Below are 16,267 nucleotides of genomic sequence, written 5' to 3'. Positions count from 1 at the left end.
CACTAATTCTGTAAGTGTTCCTGCCACTGTCAAAACTTATTTCTCCATTTAACTTCACTAACCTTGCGACAATCACCGGTTCAGTCATCCTGCATTCATTCTCCGATTAGGCGTTATTAGGTGTTTGTACAACGCGTTTTCCTTGCTATTACGAGAGCAGAACTTAAGGCAGCTGGTAACCGGGGACTGCACAACTGGCACTTAGTAGGGTAGCGATCTGGCAAAAATATACTGTCAAAATTTCATTTTCTTGGATACAACGAAAACATAATGTGTAATTTTTCCTACGTTGTTAATGTTACTTGTTTATTTCCACTCTGGTATTCTGAATCAATAGATTTCGCTAATAATTGTAATAACGCTTATGATTTGCACATCCAATCAACCACATAAGCATATAACTACTGGCATTCGACCCGTTCAAATTATTCGGCTCAGCTCGTATTGCGCCGTCCCGTTTTGTCTGCGGGAGAGGTTTGTATTTCTAGATGTGAAGGAGGTTCCCCCTGGGAGACATATGACGTACACTAGCACGCAGTCAAAAATCAGTTTATGATTCGTTCAGAAATCAACTCAGATTGTGTTAAAAAATGTGCAGAAACCGACAGGGATGCCTTTGAAAATCACATGAATAACCGATAGACAAAAGTGCGCTGGATGCTAGGCACTTTGTGAAACAAGGTTTTTTTCTTTTCCCAGGAATATGAATTTGGCACCCCATGAAATTGCCTCCCGCGTTAGATACCCCGTTGTCGTCCCCCCCTCCCAGTAGATCCTGTGCTGCAGCAGGCACACACCTTTGAGTACCCTGACAAATGGACGAGTGCGTCAGGAATAACAACACAGGCGTCCATTTGAGCAGCGAGGCGTTTGACTGAGATCTTTCTGTCACCTCAGTTGAGAGTGTCCTCACGTTCCAACAACGCAGGAGTGACAGCTGTATGCGGCCGGCCTGCATGCTGAGGATGGGGGAGGTTTGCGCGACCTTGTTGCTACAATGACGGACGCCTCGCCCAAAGACCCACCGTGTCTTTGTTCACTGCCAGTTCTCCGTAGACATTTTGCAAGCACCTACGAAAATGTGTGATGCTCTGGTTTTCCACCCAAAGAAACTTAGTGAGAGCTCTCTGTTTTAAAACACACTTCCGTTAGTGAAGACATTTTGAAGACTACGTATAGCGTCGCCATCTATGGGAACTTCACGAAAGTACAGAGGCTGAAGTGGAAATATTCCTCGATGTCCCACAAAACAAATTCTGCGTTTTTAAAAACCGAAATTGGCCGAGAAAAAAAGTCTTTTGAATAACTTATCGAACGCCCATCGTATCTGTATGTTGTTTGGAGATATTCTGGGTGCGAAGCACCATTCCCCCTTTCAATTGCCGGCCGAAGTTGCCATGCGGTTCTGGGCGCTGCAGTCTGGAACCGCGAGGTTTGACTCATTTCTCGGTCATGGATGTGTGTGACGTCCTTAGGTTAGTTAGGTTTAACTAGTTCTAAGTTCTAGGGGACTAATGACCCAGAAGCTGAGTCCCATAGTGCTCAGAGCCATTTGAACCAACCCTTTCAATTATAGAACAAACGAAAGGATGGCTGACATAGTGGTTAGTGTATCTGGGATTGCAAAACAGTTAAAGATCCATAGACGCCAGAGAAGCATCTGACGCAGACTGTATCCCCGTAAGAGTTTATGCTGACTATGCAACAAATATAACACCATTCTTATCCAATATCTATTAGAGATCATTGGAACAGCGGACATTTCCACGGGACTGGAAGAAGGCCCAGGTCATAGCAATCTATAAAAAGGTAGAAAATCGGATGCACACAATTACCGGCCAATTTCACTGACATCGATTTGTTGTAGAATCATGGAACATGTTTTGTGTTCAGACATAATGACCTTTATAGACCCTGAGAAGCTCATCTGCAGAAACCAGCACGGTTTTAGGAAGCAACGGTCATGCGAGACACAGCTGGCCCTCTTTGTGCATGATACACGACAAGCTCTAGATACCGGCTCCCAGGTTGATGCCATATTTCTGGACTTTCGAAAGGCGTCTAATCCGTTCCGCACTGACACTTGCAACAAAAGGTGCACGCTTACGATCTATCCGATGACATATGCGGTTGGATAGAAAGTTTTCTAACAGAAACGGGGCGACTTCGACAGAAACAAGAGTAACTTCAGGTGTGCCCCAGGACAGCGTAATAGGTCCTCTGCTTTTTACGATTTACATAAACGATCTGGTTGATGGTATTTACAGCGGCCTTAGACTCTTTGCCGATGATGCTGTAGTATACAGGAAAGTAGCATCACACGAAAGTTGTGAAAAAATCATTGAGGATTTGACGAAAGTAAATGCGTGGTGTAATGACTGGCAGTTATCTCTCATTATTGGTAAGTGTAACTCACTGCGTATAACAAGGCGAAAATCCCCATTGATGTAAGAGTACAAAATAAATGCCCGGTCTTTGGAAGCGGTAACGTCCGTCAGGTATATGGGTGTGGCTATTCGAAATGATCTCAAATGCAATGATCAGATTGCGCAAGTAACGAGCAAAGCGAACTCTTGATTACGCTTTATTGGTAGAATCCTGAAGGGTGCAGTCATTCAGCAAAGGAAATTGCTTACAATACGTTAGTTCGTCCAGTCTTGGAGTATTGTTCGTCTATATGGGACCCTTACCAGTTGGGTCTGATTCAAGAGATTGTGAGGGTCCAAGGAAGAGCGGCAAGATTCATGACTGGTACATTTAGCCATCGTGAGAGCGTTACAAATCTCATAGAAATTTTCAAGTGGGACACACTTGCAGATAGACCAAACGCTAAACAGAAGGGAATGCTCACTAAATTCCGAAATCTGATCTTCACCGAGGATGTACAGCATATATTATTACCACCAACTTTCAAATCGCGCAATGATCACCATTTAAAGATAAGGGAAATAAGAGCTCGCACGGAGGCGTCCAGGCAGTGATTTTTCCTTCACGCGGTCCGCGAGTGGAACAGAAGGGGGGAAATATGACTTTGACGCGAATTGTGCCCTCCGCTGCGAGCCGCTTGGTGGCTAGCGGAGTATATACGTAGATATAGATGTAGAAGCTCAGAACCCAGTGTCGCCACCTCTGGGGGCAACGGCAGCTCTGTTGCGGAGGGTTATCGACTGCAACCATACGTCAGATGCGGGCACGTCATTCCATGCTGCTTCAGCCCTGTAATAGTGTTCAGTTGTACTGGCTGGCGGTGTGGTGATACGTCAGTGTGTTTTAGCAGCCAATGAGCAGACGATTTCAGTGAGTGTGAGCTCTGGAGAGCTTACTCGCCAGGGCAACCCCTGTGTCCAGTGTTGTCGTTGGACTCACAACCGCTTGCGCCCGTGTCCCTGCAGCAGCGTCTAGAGAGGCAGCAACAATGGTCACCGTGCCGGCAGTCCGTGGGGCTGCACTCGTCGTCACATTGTTCGTGTGGGTACTCGTGCAAACACGCACATTTCCCGAGCCAGTGTGCGGGACATGGCTGTAATAACCTGCACGACCGAACAACAATATGTCTCTCCTCTCGGCGCTAGGCGCACGAGACCGTTGAGGTCCTGCAAGGCGTTGAGTGTGGCTCTCGTCATCACATTGGTATCATATTTGTGTGACAGTCCAACGCGGGCGGCAAATCGTACTCTCGCAAGGCGATAACCCTGCCGCTGCCGAATTTCAACACTTGCTAGTAGGCTTGTCTCCTTACACGACTCATAATACCGTCTTTTCACTAGCGAACAACATTTAAATGCGATTTCTGAATAGGAAACCCGCTGCTTAGCGCCTCCTCAGTCACAGAATGTTGATTGCGTTACTCCTAACTACTTTGTGTGGTTTCTCTGAAATGCTAAAAAATTGCAGTTCCAAGCGTGTAGCACACTTTATGTCGGATGACGTTTGCTCCACGCCGCCTTCACGGTGCTGCAGTTTCGTCGGCCTCCAGTGTGTGTGTGTGTCGCCGTCTGGCAGTGTGAGACCGGACAGGGTGGCTGTTTTGCAGCGCGGCGGAAGCGGCTGCAGCTGTGTGGCGCTGGTGCGGGAGGTCTTCCTGTTTCCGCGGTCTTCGGTTTTCAGGTCGGACGGGACCACCTGCTGTGGTCACTCCAGCACGCGACGCGAATCCTTTGTGTCTCCGCCACCGCGGTTACGTTCCTCTCCAGCAAAATGGACGAGCTAGACTCGCGGCATCGTGCATACTTCAGAATTGTTGAAGTCAGGGGTGGACTAAACGAATGCTGGACATTTGCCACGCCGGACATTTGCCACACTTGCCCCTTCGTCAGGTAACTTGAGCAGTGATCCCTCAGGTAAGGTACGCCCTTCCTCGTACTTCTTTTGTCCGCTTTCAAACCACGGTCTCCACATCTTACTCGATACAACCGGTATGTAAGGGACCTTTTTCTTCGGCATCTTGGCGAAATACAGTGCTTCTTTTCCGAAATCGAAATATTTATAACTTTTGCGAAACGAAAGCAATACCGACGATTATGTCAGTATGTAATTAGTTCTGCCATGTATAAATATAGATCCCTCTGTCTGTACGGTAGCTTCCTTTACCATTACTGATTGCGACAGAAACAGTTCATCAGCAGGGGAGCAACAAGAAAGGAACTATGTAAAGAGAATGGGAATGTACGCTAACCATTTCTTTTTCCATCACTGCATTAGTGCCTACTTTAATAACTACAACTGCATGCCTAAAAGACACTAAGGAAAGAAGAAATGGAAATGTGAATGTCTGAAGAGAAAAACGACATACTCCATGTTAATTTACTCTCTAAAACCCGATATCCTTTGCGGCGGAACATTAGTTAATAAATTGTAGCGGGACAATGTTCAAAACATGACCGAAAATACGTTCACTAAATAGAGATAACAACATCTATGACTGACATGTCATCCAAAGGCGACATACAATTTTAAAATGTTAGAAATAAGGAACTGAAGTAATACAGAATGCTATGCTTGTAACGTACGTTGTTATTCTACATTGTTAAGCTCTAGTATTTACAGGATCACAGAGAAAGCATCCTAGGTTTTGGAGGGAAAATCCGTAATTGTTATGATCTGCACTACAACAGAAACAAGAAGCACAACTTAAGGAAAAATAATGTAATGTGTGTTTCATCTCACAAGCGAGATTAGAGCAGATAGTTCCTGCGACTTAGTATGGGCAGAGGTTATATTCAACAACCGGAATAAATTAATAACTAGCTCTCTTTATCGACCCCCGGTCTCACATCACACAGTTGCTGAACACTTCAAAGAAAACTTGAGTCTCATCACAAATAGGTACGCAACTCATACAATCATAGTTGGCAGTGACTTAAATCTACCTTCCGCATGTCAAAAATACATTTTAAGACCCTGTTGTAGATAGAAAAAATCTTGTTCTAAATGCTTTTTTAAAATTATTTTCAACAATTAGTTCACGAGGAAATTCAAATTGTAAATGGTTACGAAAACATCCTTGACCTCTTAGCTACAAATAATCCTGAGCAACACGGCGGATACAGGGATTAGTGAACACAAAGTCGAGCGAGGCTCAGTTCCCTAACAAAGAAATTCACCAAAACTAAACGCGAAATATACAGGGTGTTTCAAAAATGACCGGTATATTTGAAACGGCAATAAATACTAAACGAGCAGCGATAGAAATACACCGTTTGTTGCAATATGCTTGGGACAACAGTACATTTTCAGGTGGACAAACTTTCGATATTACAGTAGTTACAATTTTCAACAACAGATGGCGCTGCAAGTGATGTGAAAGATATAGAAGACAAAGCAGTCCGTGGGTGCGCCATTCTGTACGTCGTCTTTCTGCTGTAAGCGTGTGCTGTTCACAACGTGCAAGTGTGCTGTGGACAACATGGTTTATTCCATAGAACATAGGATTTTTCTGGTGTTGGAATTCCACCGCCTAGAACACAGTGTTGTTGCAACAAGACGAAGTTTTCGACGGAAGTTTAATGTAACCAAAGGACCGAGAAGCGATACAATAAAGGGTCTGTTTGAAAAATTTCAACGGACTGGGAACGTGACGGATGAACGTGCTGGAAAGGTAGGGCGACCGCGTACGGCAACCACAGAGGGCAACGCGCAGCTAGTGCAGCAGGTGATCCAACAGCGGCCTCAGGTTTCCGTCCGCCGTGTTGCAGCTGCGGTCCAAATGACGCCAACGGCCACATATCGTCTCATGCGCTAGAGTTTACACCTCTATCCATACAAAATTCAAACGCGGCAACCCCTCACCGCCGCTACCATTGCTGCACGAGAGACATTCGCTAACGATATAGTGCACAGGATTGATGACGGCGATATGCATGTGGGCAGCATTTGGTTTACTGACGAAGCTTATTTTTACCGGGACGGCTTCGTCAATAAACAGAACTGGCGCATATGGGGAACCGAAAAGCCCCATGTTGCAGTCCCATCGTCCCTGCATCCTCAAAAAGTACTGGTCTGGGCCGCCATTTCTTCCAAAGGTATCATTGGCCCATTTTTCAGATCCGAAACGATTACTGCATCACGCTATCTGGACATTCTTCGTGAATTTGTGGCGGTACAAACTGCCTTAGACGACACTGCGAACACCTCGTGGTTTATGCAAGGTGGTGCCCGGCCACATCGCACGGCCGACGTCTTTAATTTCCTGAATGAATATTTCGATGATCGTGTGATTGCTTTGGGCTATCCGAAACATACAGGAGGCGGCGTGGATTGGCCTCCCTATTCGCCAGACATGAACCCCTGTGACTTCTTTCTGTGGGGGCACTTGAAAGACCAGGTGTACCGCCAGAATCCAGAAACAGTTGAACAGCTGAAGCAGTACATCTCATCTGCATGTGAAGCCATTCCGCCAGACACGTTGTCAAAGGTTTCGGGTAATTTCATTCAGAGACTACGCCATATTATTGCTACGCATGGTGGATATGTGGAAAATATCGTACTATAGAGTTTCCCAGACCGCAGCGCCATCTGTTGTTGACAATTGTAACTAGTGTAATTTCGAATGTTTGTCTGCCTGAAAATGTACTGTTGTCCCATGCACATTGCAACAAACGGTGTATTTCTATCGCTGCTCGTTTAGTTTGTATTGCCGTTTCAAATATACCGGTCATTTTTGAAACACCCTGTGTCTACTTATAAAAGCAGCTAAAAATTCGGTTGACGACTTTCTAAGAGACAGTCTCCAATCCTTCCAAACTATGTAAGTGAAGACCATATGTGGCTTAAGTTTAAAGAAATAGTATCAATACCAAATAAATTAATAAGAGACGGAACTGATCCCCACTCGTACACAAAACAGGACAGAAAGGTGCTTCAGCAGCACCGAAAGACGCACGTATTATTTAGACGAAAGCAAAATCTCCAAGATTGGCGAAGTTTTACTGTGGATCGAAATTTGGAGCGGATTTCAATGCGAGATGCATTTAATACTTTCCACAACGACAGTCTCTCTAGAAATGTGGCGGAAAATCCGAAGAGATTCTGGTCCTATGTTAAGTAAACCAGCGGAAAGGCTCAGTAAGTACCTTTACTGCGCGACAGCGATGAGGAGGAGGGGGGTGAGACAAGGGACCCAACCCTTCGGAGCAGGTAAAATCGTGGCAAATGTCCGGCGTGGCAAATGTCTGCACACGGGACTAGACTGTGACTTTCCCATATCAGTCATTTCGGTGAACGCTACTCTTCGGCAACTGCGATTTGTCACATTTTAAAATCATAATTTACGAATCCACAACTTGATCCCTCCACACTCTGCCAACGTCAAAATGCAACTTCTGTGATTTATCACAGTAGTCGTTACCCTATAGTTAGTCGCAAGTGGCAGCTAAAAGGCACTGGCAAATATGTCTGCTGATTTCTTCTCTTGTTAAATCCATCGAGTAACACTAAATTGCATGCCAAGGCGTTATTGATGAAGACTTGGTTATGTACACTACGTGACCAGAAGTATCCGGACACCCCAGAAAACATACCTTCTTCATATTAAATGCATTGTGCTGCCACCTACTGCCAGGTACTCCATATCAGCGACCTCCGTAGTCACTGGATATCGTGACAGAGCAGAATGCGGCGCTCCGCGGAACTCACGGACTTCGAAAGTGGCCAGGTGATTGGGTTTCACTTGCGTGATACGTCTGTACGCGAGATTTACAGACTCCTAAACATTTCTAGGTCCACTGTTTCCGATTGATGGTGAAGTGGAAACGTGAAGGGACACGTACAACACAAACGCGCACAGATCGACCTCGTCTATAACCGACAGTTGAAGACGGTCGTAATGTGTAATAGGCAGACACCTATCCAGACTATAACACAGGAATTCCAAACTGCACCAGGATCCACTGCAAGTACTATGACAATTAGGCAGGAGGTGAGAAAACTTGGATTTCACGGTCCAGCTGCTGCTGATACGCCACACATCACGCCGGTAAATGCCAAACGACGCCTCGCTTTGTGTAAGGAGCGTAAACATTGGAGAATTGAACGGGGGGGAAAACGTCGTGTGGAGTGACGAATCACGGTACACAATGTGGCTATCCGATGGTTGGGTGTGGGTATGGCGAATGCCAGGTGAACGTCATCTGCCAGCGTATATAGTGACAAGAGTAAAATTCGAGGCGGTGGTGTTATGGTGTGGTCTTGTTTTTCAATGAGGGGGCTTGCACCTCTTGTTGTTTTGCGATGTACTATCACAGCACAGGTCTGCATTGATGTTTTAAGCGCCTTCTTCCTTCCCATTGTTGAAGAGCAAATCGGGGATGGCGATTGCATCTTTAAACACGATCGAGCACCTGTTCATACTGCACAGCCTGTGGCGGACTGGTTACACGACAGTAACATCCCTGTAATCGACTGTCCTACACAGAGTCCCGACCTGAATCCTATAGAACACCTTTGGAATGTTTTGGAATGCCGACTTCGTGCTAGGACTGACTGCCCGACATCGATACCTGTCTGCAGTACAGCACTCCGTGAAGAGTGGGCTGCCATTCTCCAAAAAACTTTCCGTTACCTGACTGAAAGTATTTCTGCGACAGTCTAAGCTGTCATCACGGCTAAGGGTGGACCAGCACCATACTGAATTCCAGCAATACCGATGGAGGACGCCACGAACTTGTAAGTCATTTTCAACCAGGTGTCCGGATATCTTTGATCACATAGTGTATTTTAAGGATGATGGTGTGCAAGTGAAAAGAGTGGGAAGTGCAGGTCTTCCGGATAAAAGATGACGAGAATAGTTTAAGTGCAGTACTTGAAGATACACACAAAAGTTTACTTGTGTATTACAGTGCAGAAAAAAAAATCTGTAGCTCACATAGTGAAGGCCCCCCCTTGTATTTTTCGTAGTTTATGTGCGATATTTGTGTATAATTTACATCAAAATACTCGTCGGAGCATTGTCCGTACCTAAAACACATTTTCTGAATTTACCGTGCAGCTTTTATGTGGAAAGTCCATTGTGTGTCTGTGTGTGTAAATATGGCGCGAATGTAAACATCAAGTTACACTATAGGTCAATCTATTAACACAACCTCTATTTGCCATTCACTGTTCTCAACCAAATTATCACCTTTCTATATCTACATCAATCGCAAGTCATCCGACGAAGTTTGGCACAGGGTATTTTGGTACAACTAACTGATCCCCGCTACCCTGTTCCACTCGCGAATGGCGCGTGGTAAGAATGATTGTCGGTGAGCCTCTGTGTTACCTCTAATTTCTCGGATTTTTTCATCGTCATCATTTCACGAGATGTGTGTCGGAGGAATTAATATGTTGTCCTACTCTTCCCGGAAAGTACTGCCTAGAAATGTCAATAATAGGGCTCTCCGTGATGTACAACGCCCCTCTTGTAGCGTTTACCAACGGAGTTTGGTGAGTGTCTCTGTAACGCTGTCACACTGTCTGAACCAGTGGTCGTCACAGTTATTTCCTCAAGAACCAGTGCTGACACTGTCGGCCGGCATCTCGGGCAGCAAATGCATGTACAGATGTTGTCAGGGGCGATCACGAAGTTTCCCCTTGAGGGCGTTGCTGCAGCTATATGTGGCGTTGTGCGTCTCCGATGCGGGTATGCAGGTTGTTGAGAAACTGTGTGCACAGATTTTAAGGATTTTGCAGTATCGGTTGTGCTGAGAAATAATTTTCGAGGAACAAAATTGCGCCGTTTCCGAGTTAATTAGCATCGAAGTTAGCCAGGTAGGTAGTTGCACACGCAGATTCCAGCGACGCTCCAAATGCAATTAGTGTCAATTGTTCTCATAGCGATAGATGATAGGGCACGAGACTGTTCAGCCTTTGGCTCGGGTTCGATCCTTACTGCCGTCCCATGACCAGTTTTCTTTTTCGCTCTCTTGTGCAGCTTTAGACGGACTCCTTGACACAGCGGGACACGTGTTTCATCACACGGGTATCGTGGTGCGTCGGTGGGGTGACTGCATCAATGATTATGGCAATTTTGACTGATTGGCATTCAGATTCTGTACCATAAGGCCGTTGAACAATAAATTTTCAATTGCCCCTTATGTTAATTGTAACCTGCACGATAATGTTATTTCAACCAATATACCACTATAGTTTATATAATTTGTACTTATATTTAAATGTATTATCGAATTACTACATAAACTGTTTACAGCAATTTGTCATAAATAGCGTAGTTGGGTGGTAGTGGAATTCTTTTCCTATGTACGCGCAATATTTTTCATAGCCTCGACCTCAGGCAATGTGTAAGGTTGCGGGATCTTTTGTTTTTGCTTATTCTTGAATTGAGAACACTGTGTGAGGCAAATGACAAGTTTAATGCCGCAATATTTCTCACCAAATTACAGCTTTTCACACAGTTTTCAACTCGTCAACATAAAAACAGCGCAATGGATAACGCATCTTGCCAACATCAAAAAAGCGAAATATTTTTATACACAACAGTGTTAAATATTAACTCTCTGAAAGAACATTAATCTTAAGCACAATATTATGAAAGTTTAATTGGAAGTTTCTTTACATTAATCCTAAGCACAATAATGTTGTTGTCTTCAGTCCTGAGACTGGTTTGATGCAGCTCTCCATGCTACTCTATCCTGTGCAAGCTGCTTCATCTCCCAGTACCTACTGCAACCTACATCCTTCTGAATCTGCTTAGTGTATTCATCTCTCGGTCTCCCTCTACGATTTTTACCCTCCACACTGCCCTCCAATGCTAAATTTGTGATCCCTTGATGCCTCAAAACATGTCCTACCAACCGATCCCTTCTTCTAGTCAAGTTGTGCCACAAATTTCTCTTCTCCCCAATCCTTTTCAATACCTCCTCATTAGTTACGTGATCTATCCACCTTATCTTCAGTATTCTTCTGTAGCACCACATTTCGAAAGCTTCTATTCTCTTCTTGTCCAAACTAGTTATCGTCCATGTTTCACTTCCATACCTGGCTACACTCCAAACAAATACTTTCAGAAACGACTTCCTGATACATAAATCTATATTCGATGTTAACAAATTTCTCTTCTTCAGAAACGCTTTCCTTGCCATTGCCAGTCTACATTTTATATCCTCTCTACTTCGACCATCATCAGTTATTTTACTTCCTAAATAGCAAAACTCCTTTACTACTTTAAGTGTCTCATTTCCTAATCTAATTCCCTCAGCATCACCCGATTTAATTTGACTACATTCCATTATCCTCGTTTTGCTTTTGTTAATGTTCATCTTATATCCTCCTTTCAAGACACTGTCCATTCCGTTCAACTGCTCTTCCAAGTCCTTTGCCGTCTCTGACAGAATTACAATGTCATCGGCGAACCTCAAAGTTTTTACTTCGTCTCCATGAATTTTAATACCTACTCCGAATTTTTCTTTTGTTTCCTTTACTGCTTGCTCAATATACAGATTGAATAACATCGGGGAGAGGCTACAACCCTGTCTCACTCCTTTCCCAACCACTGCTTCCCTTTCATGCCCCTCGACTCTTATTACTGCCATCTGGTTTCTGTACAAATTATAAATAGCCTTTCGCTCCCTGTATTTTACCCCTGCCACCTTTAGAATTTGAAAAAGAGTATTCCAGTCAACATTGTCAAAAGCTTTCTCTAAGTCTACAAATGCTAGAAACGTAGGTTTGCCTTTTCTTAATCTTTCTTCTAAGATAAGTCGTAAGGTCAGTATTGCCTCACGTGTTCCAACATTTCGACGGAATCCAAACTGATCCTCCCCGAGGTCTGCATCTACCAGTTTTTCCATTCGTCTGTAAAGAATTCGCGTTAGTATTTTGCAGCCGTGGCTTATTAAACTGATAGTTCGGTAATTTTCACATCTGTCAGCACCTGCTTTCTTTGGGATTGGAATTATTATATTCTTCTTGAAGTCTGAGGGTATTTCGCCAGTTTCATACATCTTGCTCACCAGATGGTACAGTTTTGTCAGGACTGGCTCTCCCAAGCCTGTCAGTAGTTCCAATGGAATGTTGTCTACTCCGGGGGCCTTGTTTCGACTCAGGTCTTTCAGTGGTCTGTCAAACTCTTCACGCAGTATCGTATCTCCCATTTCGTCTTCATCTACATCCTCTTCTATTTCCATAATATTGTCCTCAAGTACATCGCCCTTGTATAAACCTTCTATATACTCCTTCCACCTTTCTGCCTTCCCTTCTTTGCTTAGAACTGGGCTGCCATCTGAGCTCTTGATATTCATACACGTGGTTCTCTTCTCTCCAAAGGTCTCTTTAATTTTCCTGTAGGCAGTATCTATCTTACCCCTAGTGAGATAAGCTTCTACATCCTTACATTTGTCCTCTAGCCATCCCTGTTTAGCCATTTTGCACTTTCTGTCTATCTCATTTTTGAGACGTTTGTATTCCTTTTTGCCTGCTTCATTTACTGCATTTTTATATTTTCTCCTTTCATCAATTAAATTCAATATTTCTTCTGTTACCCAAGGATTTCTAGCAGCCCTCGTCTTTGTACCTACTTTATCCTCTGCTGCCTCCACTACTACATCCCTCAGAGCTACCCATTCTTCTTCTACTGTATTTCTTTCCCCTATTCCTGTCAATTGTTCCCTTATGCTCTCTCTGAAACTCTGTACAACCTCTGGTTCTTTCAGTTTATCCAGGTCCCATCTCCTTAATTTCCCACATTTTTGCAGTTTCTTCAGTTTTACTCTACAAGTCATAACCAATAGATTGTGGTCAGAGTCCACATCTGCCCCTGGAAATGTCTTACAACTTAAAACCTGGTTCCTAAATCTCTGTCTTACCATTATATAATCTATCTGATACCTTTTAGAGTCTCCAGGGTTCTTCCACGTATACAACCTTCTTTCATGATTCTTAAACCAAGTGTTAGCTATGATTAAGTTGTGCTCTGTGCAAAATTCTACTAGGCGGCTTCCTCTTTCATTTCTTAGCCCCAATCCATATTCACCTACTATGTTTCCTTCTCTCCCTTTTCCTACACTCGAATTCCAGTCACCCATTACTATTAAATTTTCGTCTCCCTTCACTATCTGAATGATTTCTTTTATTTCATCGTACATTTCTTCAATTTCTTCATCATCTGCAGAGCTAGTTGGCATATAAACTTGTACTACTGTAGTAGGTGTGGGCTTCGTATCTATCTTGGCCACTATAATGCGTTCACTATGCTGTTTGTAGTAGCTTACCCGCATTCCTATTTTCCTATTCATTATTAAACCTACTCCTGCATTACCCCTATTTGATTTTGTGTTTATAACCCTGTAGTCACCTGACCAGAAGTCTTGTTCCTCCTGCCACCGAACTTCACTAATTCCCACTATATCTAACTTTAACCTATCCATTTCCCTTTTTAAATTTTCTAACCTACCTGCCCGATTAAGGGATCTGACATTCCACGCTCCGATCCGTAGAACGCCAGTTTTCTTTCTCCTGATAACGACATCCTCCTGAGTAGTCCCCGCCCGGAGATCCGAATGGGGGACTAGTTTACCTCCGGAATATTTTACCCAAGAGGATGCCATCATCATTTAATCATACAGTAAAGCTGCATGTCCTCGGGAAAAATTACGGCTGTAGTTTCCCCTTGCTTTCAGCCGTTCGCAGTACCAGCACAGCAAGGCCGTTTTGGTTAATGTTGCAAGGCCAGATCAGTCAATCATCCAGACTGTTGCCCCTGCAACTACTGAAAAGGCTGCTGCCCCTCTTCAGGAACCACACGTTTGTCTGGCCTCTCAACAGATACCCCTCCGTTGTGGTTGCACCTACGGTACGGCCATCTGTATCGCTGAGGCGCGCAAGCCTCCCCACCAACGGCAAGGTCCATGGTTCATGGGGGGAGGAGCACAATGTATGTGTAGGAGCAATTTTGTAAGGAAACGTCCAATTATGCTTTCAGCACAATAATATGAAAGCATAATTGGACGTTTCCTTACAAAATTGCTCCTACACATACGTTGTCATGTTGGTCAGTACTACGAAAATCGTCCGATTCCGGTTCAAAGTTCGGTACTATTTAGTATGACAATCATGTTTACGGTGGATGGTTAGTCAAGTGACAAATTTGAGCGTAAGATTACCCAAGCCGCTCGAGTTTACATTGGATGCAAACTGGTGAACCAACGAACTTTACGCCTCTGTACGTGGTATTTACCTTAAGCTGCGACGTGCTGCTGTCTGCGAGGCTGCTCTCTCCCACTGAAATTCCTACAAAACTAATCTGGCCTTTGCTGAACTTTCCAGCCGAAACTTTCCCTATATTTCTCATTATGCTAGTACTCACCCCTAGTCTTATTATGTGGCGATATACATGCGCATGTTTGTAGGAGTGTGCATACTATAGTGCCCTCTCGGTTCTCACAAGAACAATTAACTAATTTGGCTGGTTCGTTTCTCCACAATTGGAGCTAAACGTTGCTACAGCTAATTTTAGCTGGAATGCAGCCTCTGTGAATGCGATGTCCACACCAGTTTCTTGTCTGCGTCGTACGGAGCGTTAAGCACTCCGTTCTGCACTTGACTCCAGTTCAGAGAAGAGTCCCGTACAAAAATTCTGTCCTGTCCTACTTGTCGCAGAACTACCTCCCTCCACTTGGGTTCTTTTTTCACGTCAGGGCTTTTTTCCACCAATAGGAGAATTCCTCTCATTTTGTAGAAATACCCTCTACCAATCGCAACGTCCCTTCTGTCAAACTGCGTCAAAACTTCAGTAGTTTCCTCCTTCCTAGTGAGTTTCCGCCAATCGGACGTTTTGTGCCCATTCTAGACGCCTAAAGTACATTGGCTTTTCTGTGTGTCGCACTTGGTGGACGAAAATGTGTCACTTGCGTTTGTTCGTGTCCCGTTGGAATTTCGAAATGCAGTTTTCTAATGCTTTTTCTCTGCCCTTGTACCGATGCCCTCGCTACAGGCAGCCCTCCAGCTTGAAACACCTGGCCTGGGGTCACTGTCCTCCCTTCCTGTCACCCCTTTAAGTGGTCGCTGGCGTAACTCCCGCAGCACGGTTTCGCTACACCGTTCTTGAGCTTGCTTTTCAAAACTAAAAGCGACTCAACTCGCTTTCCCTGTTCTACCTTCCGCTCAAAGACATGCATTGTATAGGAATGGTGTGTTAATTACTGTCGATTTACGTTAGGTGTCATCTTCACCTTCACATTTCGATTTGTAAAGGTCTCATGCAAGGTGCGAATCTGTCCATTTATTCTGCCACCTTACATATGTTGACAGTTTGTCACCACAAACAAGATTTTTTGGGGTACGAGGAGGGGAGGAGGAGGGAGTCCAATATCGGACTCTTACCAAACATCAGTGCTGCTGCCAGGTAAAACACCAACTTTAATTTTTTTTTAGAGCTACTTAGCTCCTTAGGTCATTTATTCTGCCGTAGTTACGTTACAGATCGATAGCGTGAGACACGGGGTTCTTAGAACGAAGTAATGATGTCAGTCTGCAAATTTCACACTGTTTTGAATGTTAAATGCTACTTTTATTTGTTACTTGCGACTTCTAGTTACGATTCAAATCGCAGCCAGATACTGAAAAGATGTTACTGTGGAAACTGCAACTTGTTAATCATTGTTATTTGCAACAGACAGGTGATTTCTTGCCCACTCGCACTGGAGTGGAGTAAGTGACAAGTTGAAGCTATCAGAACCCGTAAGACTGCCTCCTACGTGTTATCCAGGGCCTTACACATGATCTGTGGGATACGAAATAGTGAAGTCAGCGTATTTTCGTACAGGTAGAAAACGAG

This window comes from Schistocerca gregaria, chromosome 5, assembly GCF_023897955.1.
Source record: "Schistocerca gregaria isolate iqSchGreg1 chromosome 5, iqSchGreg1.2, whole genome shotgun sequence".
NCBI lineage: Eukaryota > Metazoa > Arthropoda > Insecta > Orthoptera > Acrididae > Schistocerca > Schistocerca gregaria.
The sequence above is the reverse complement of the archived record's forward strand: the minus strand, read 5'-3'. Positions refer to the sequence as shown.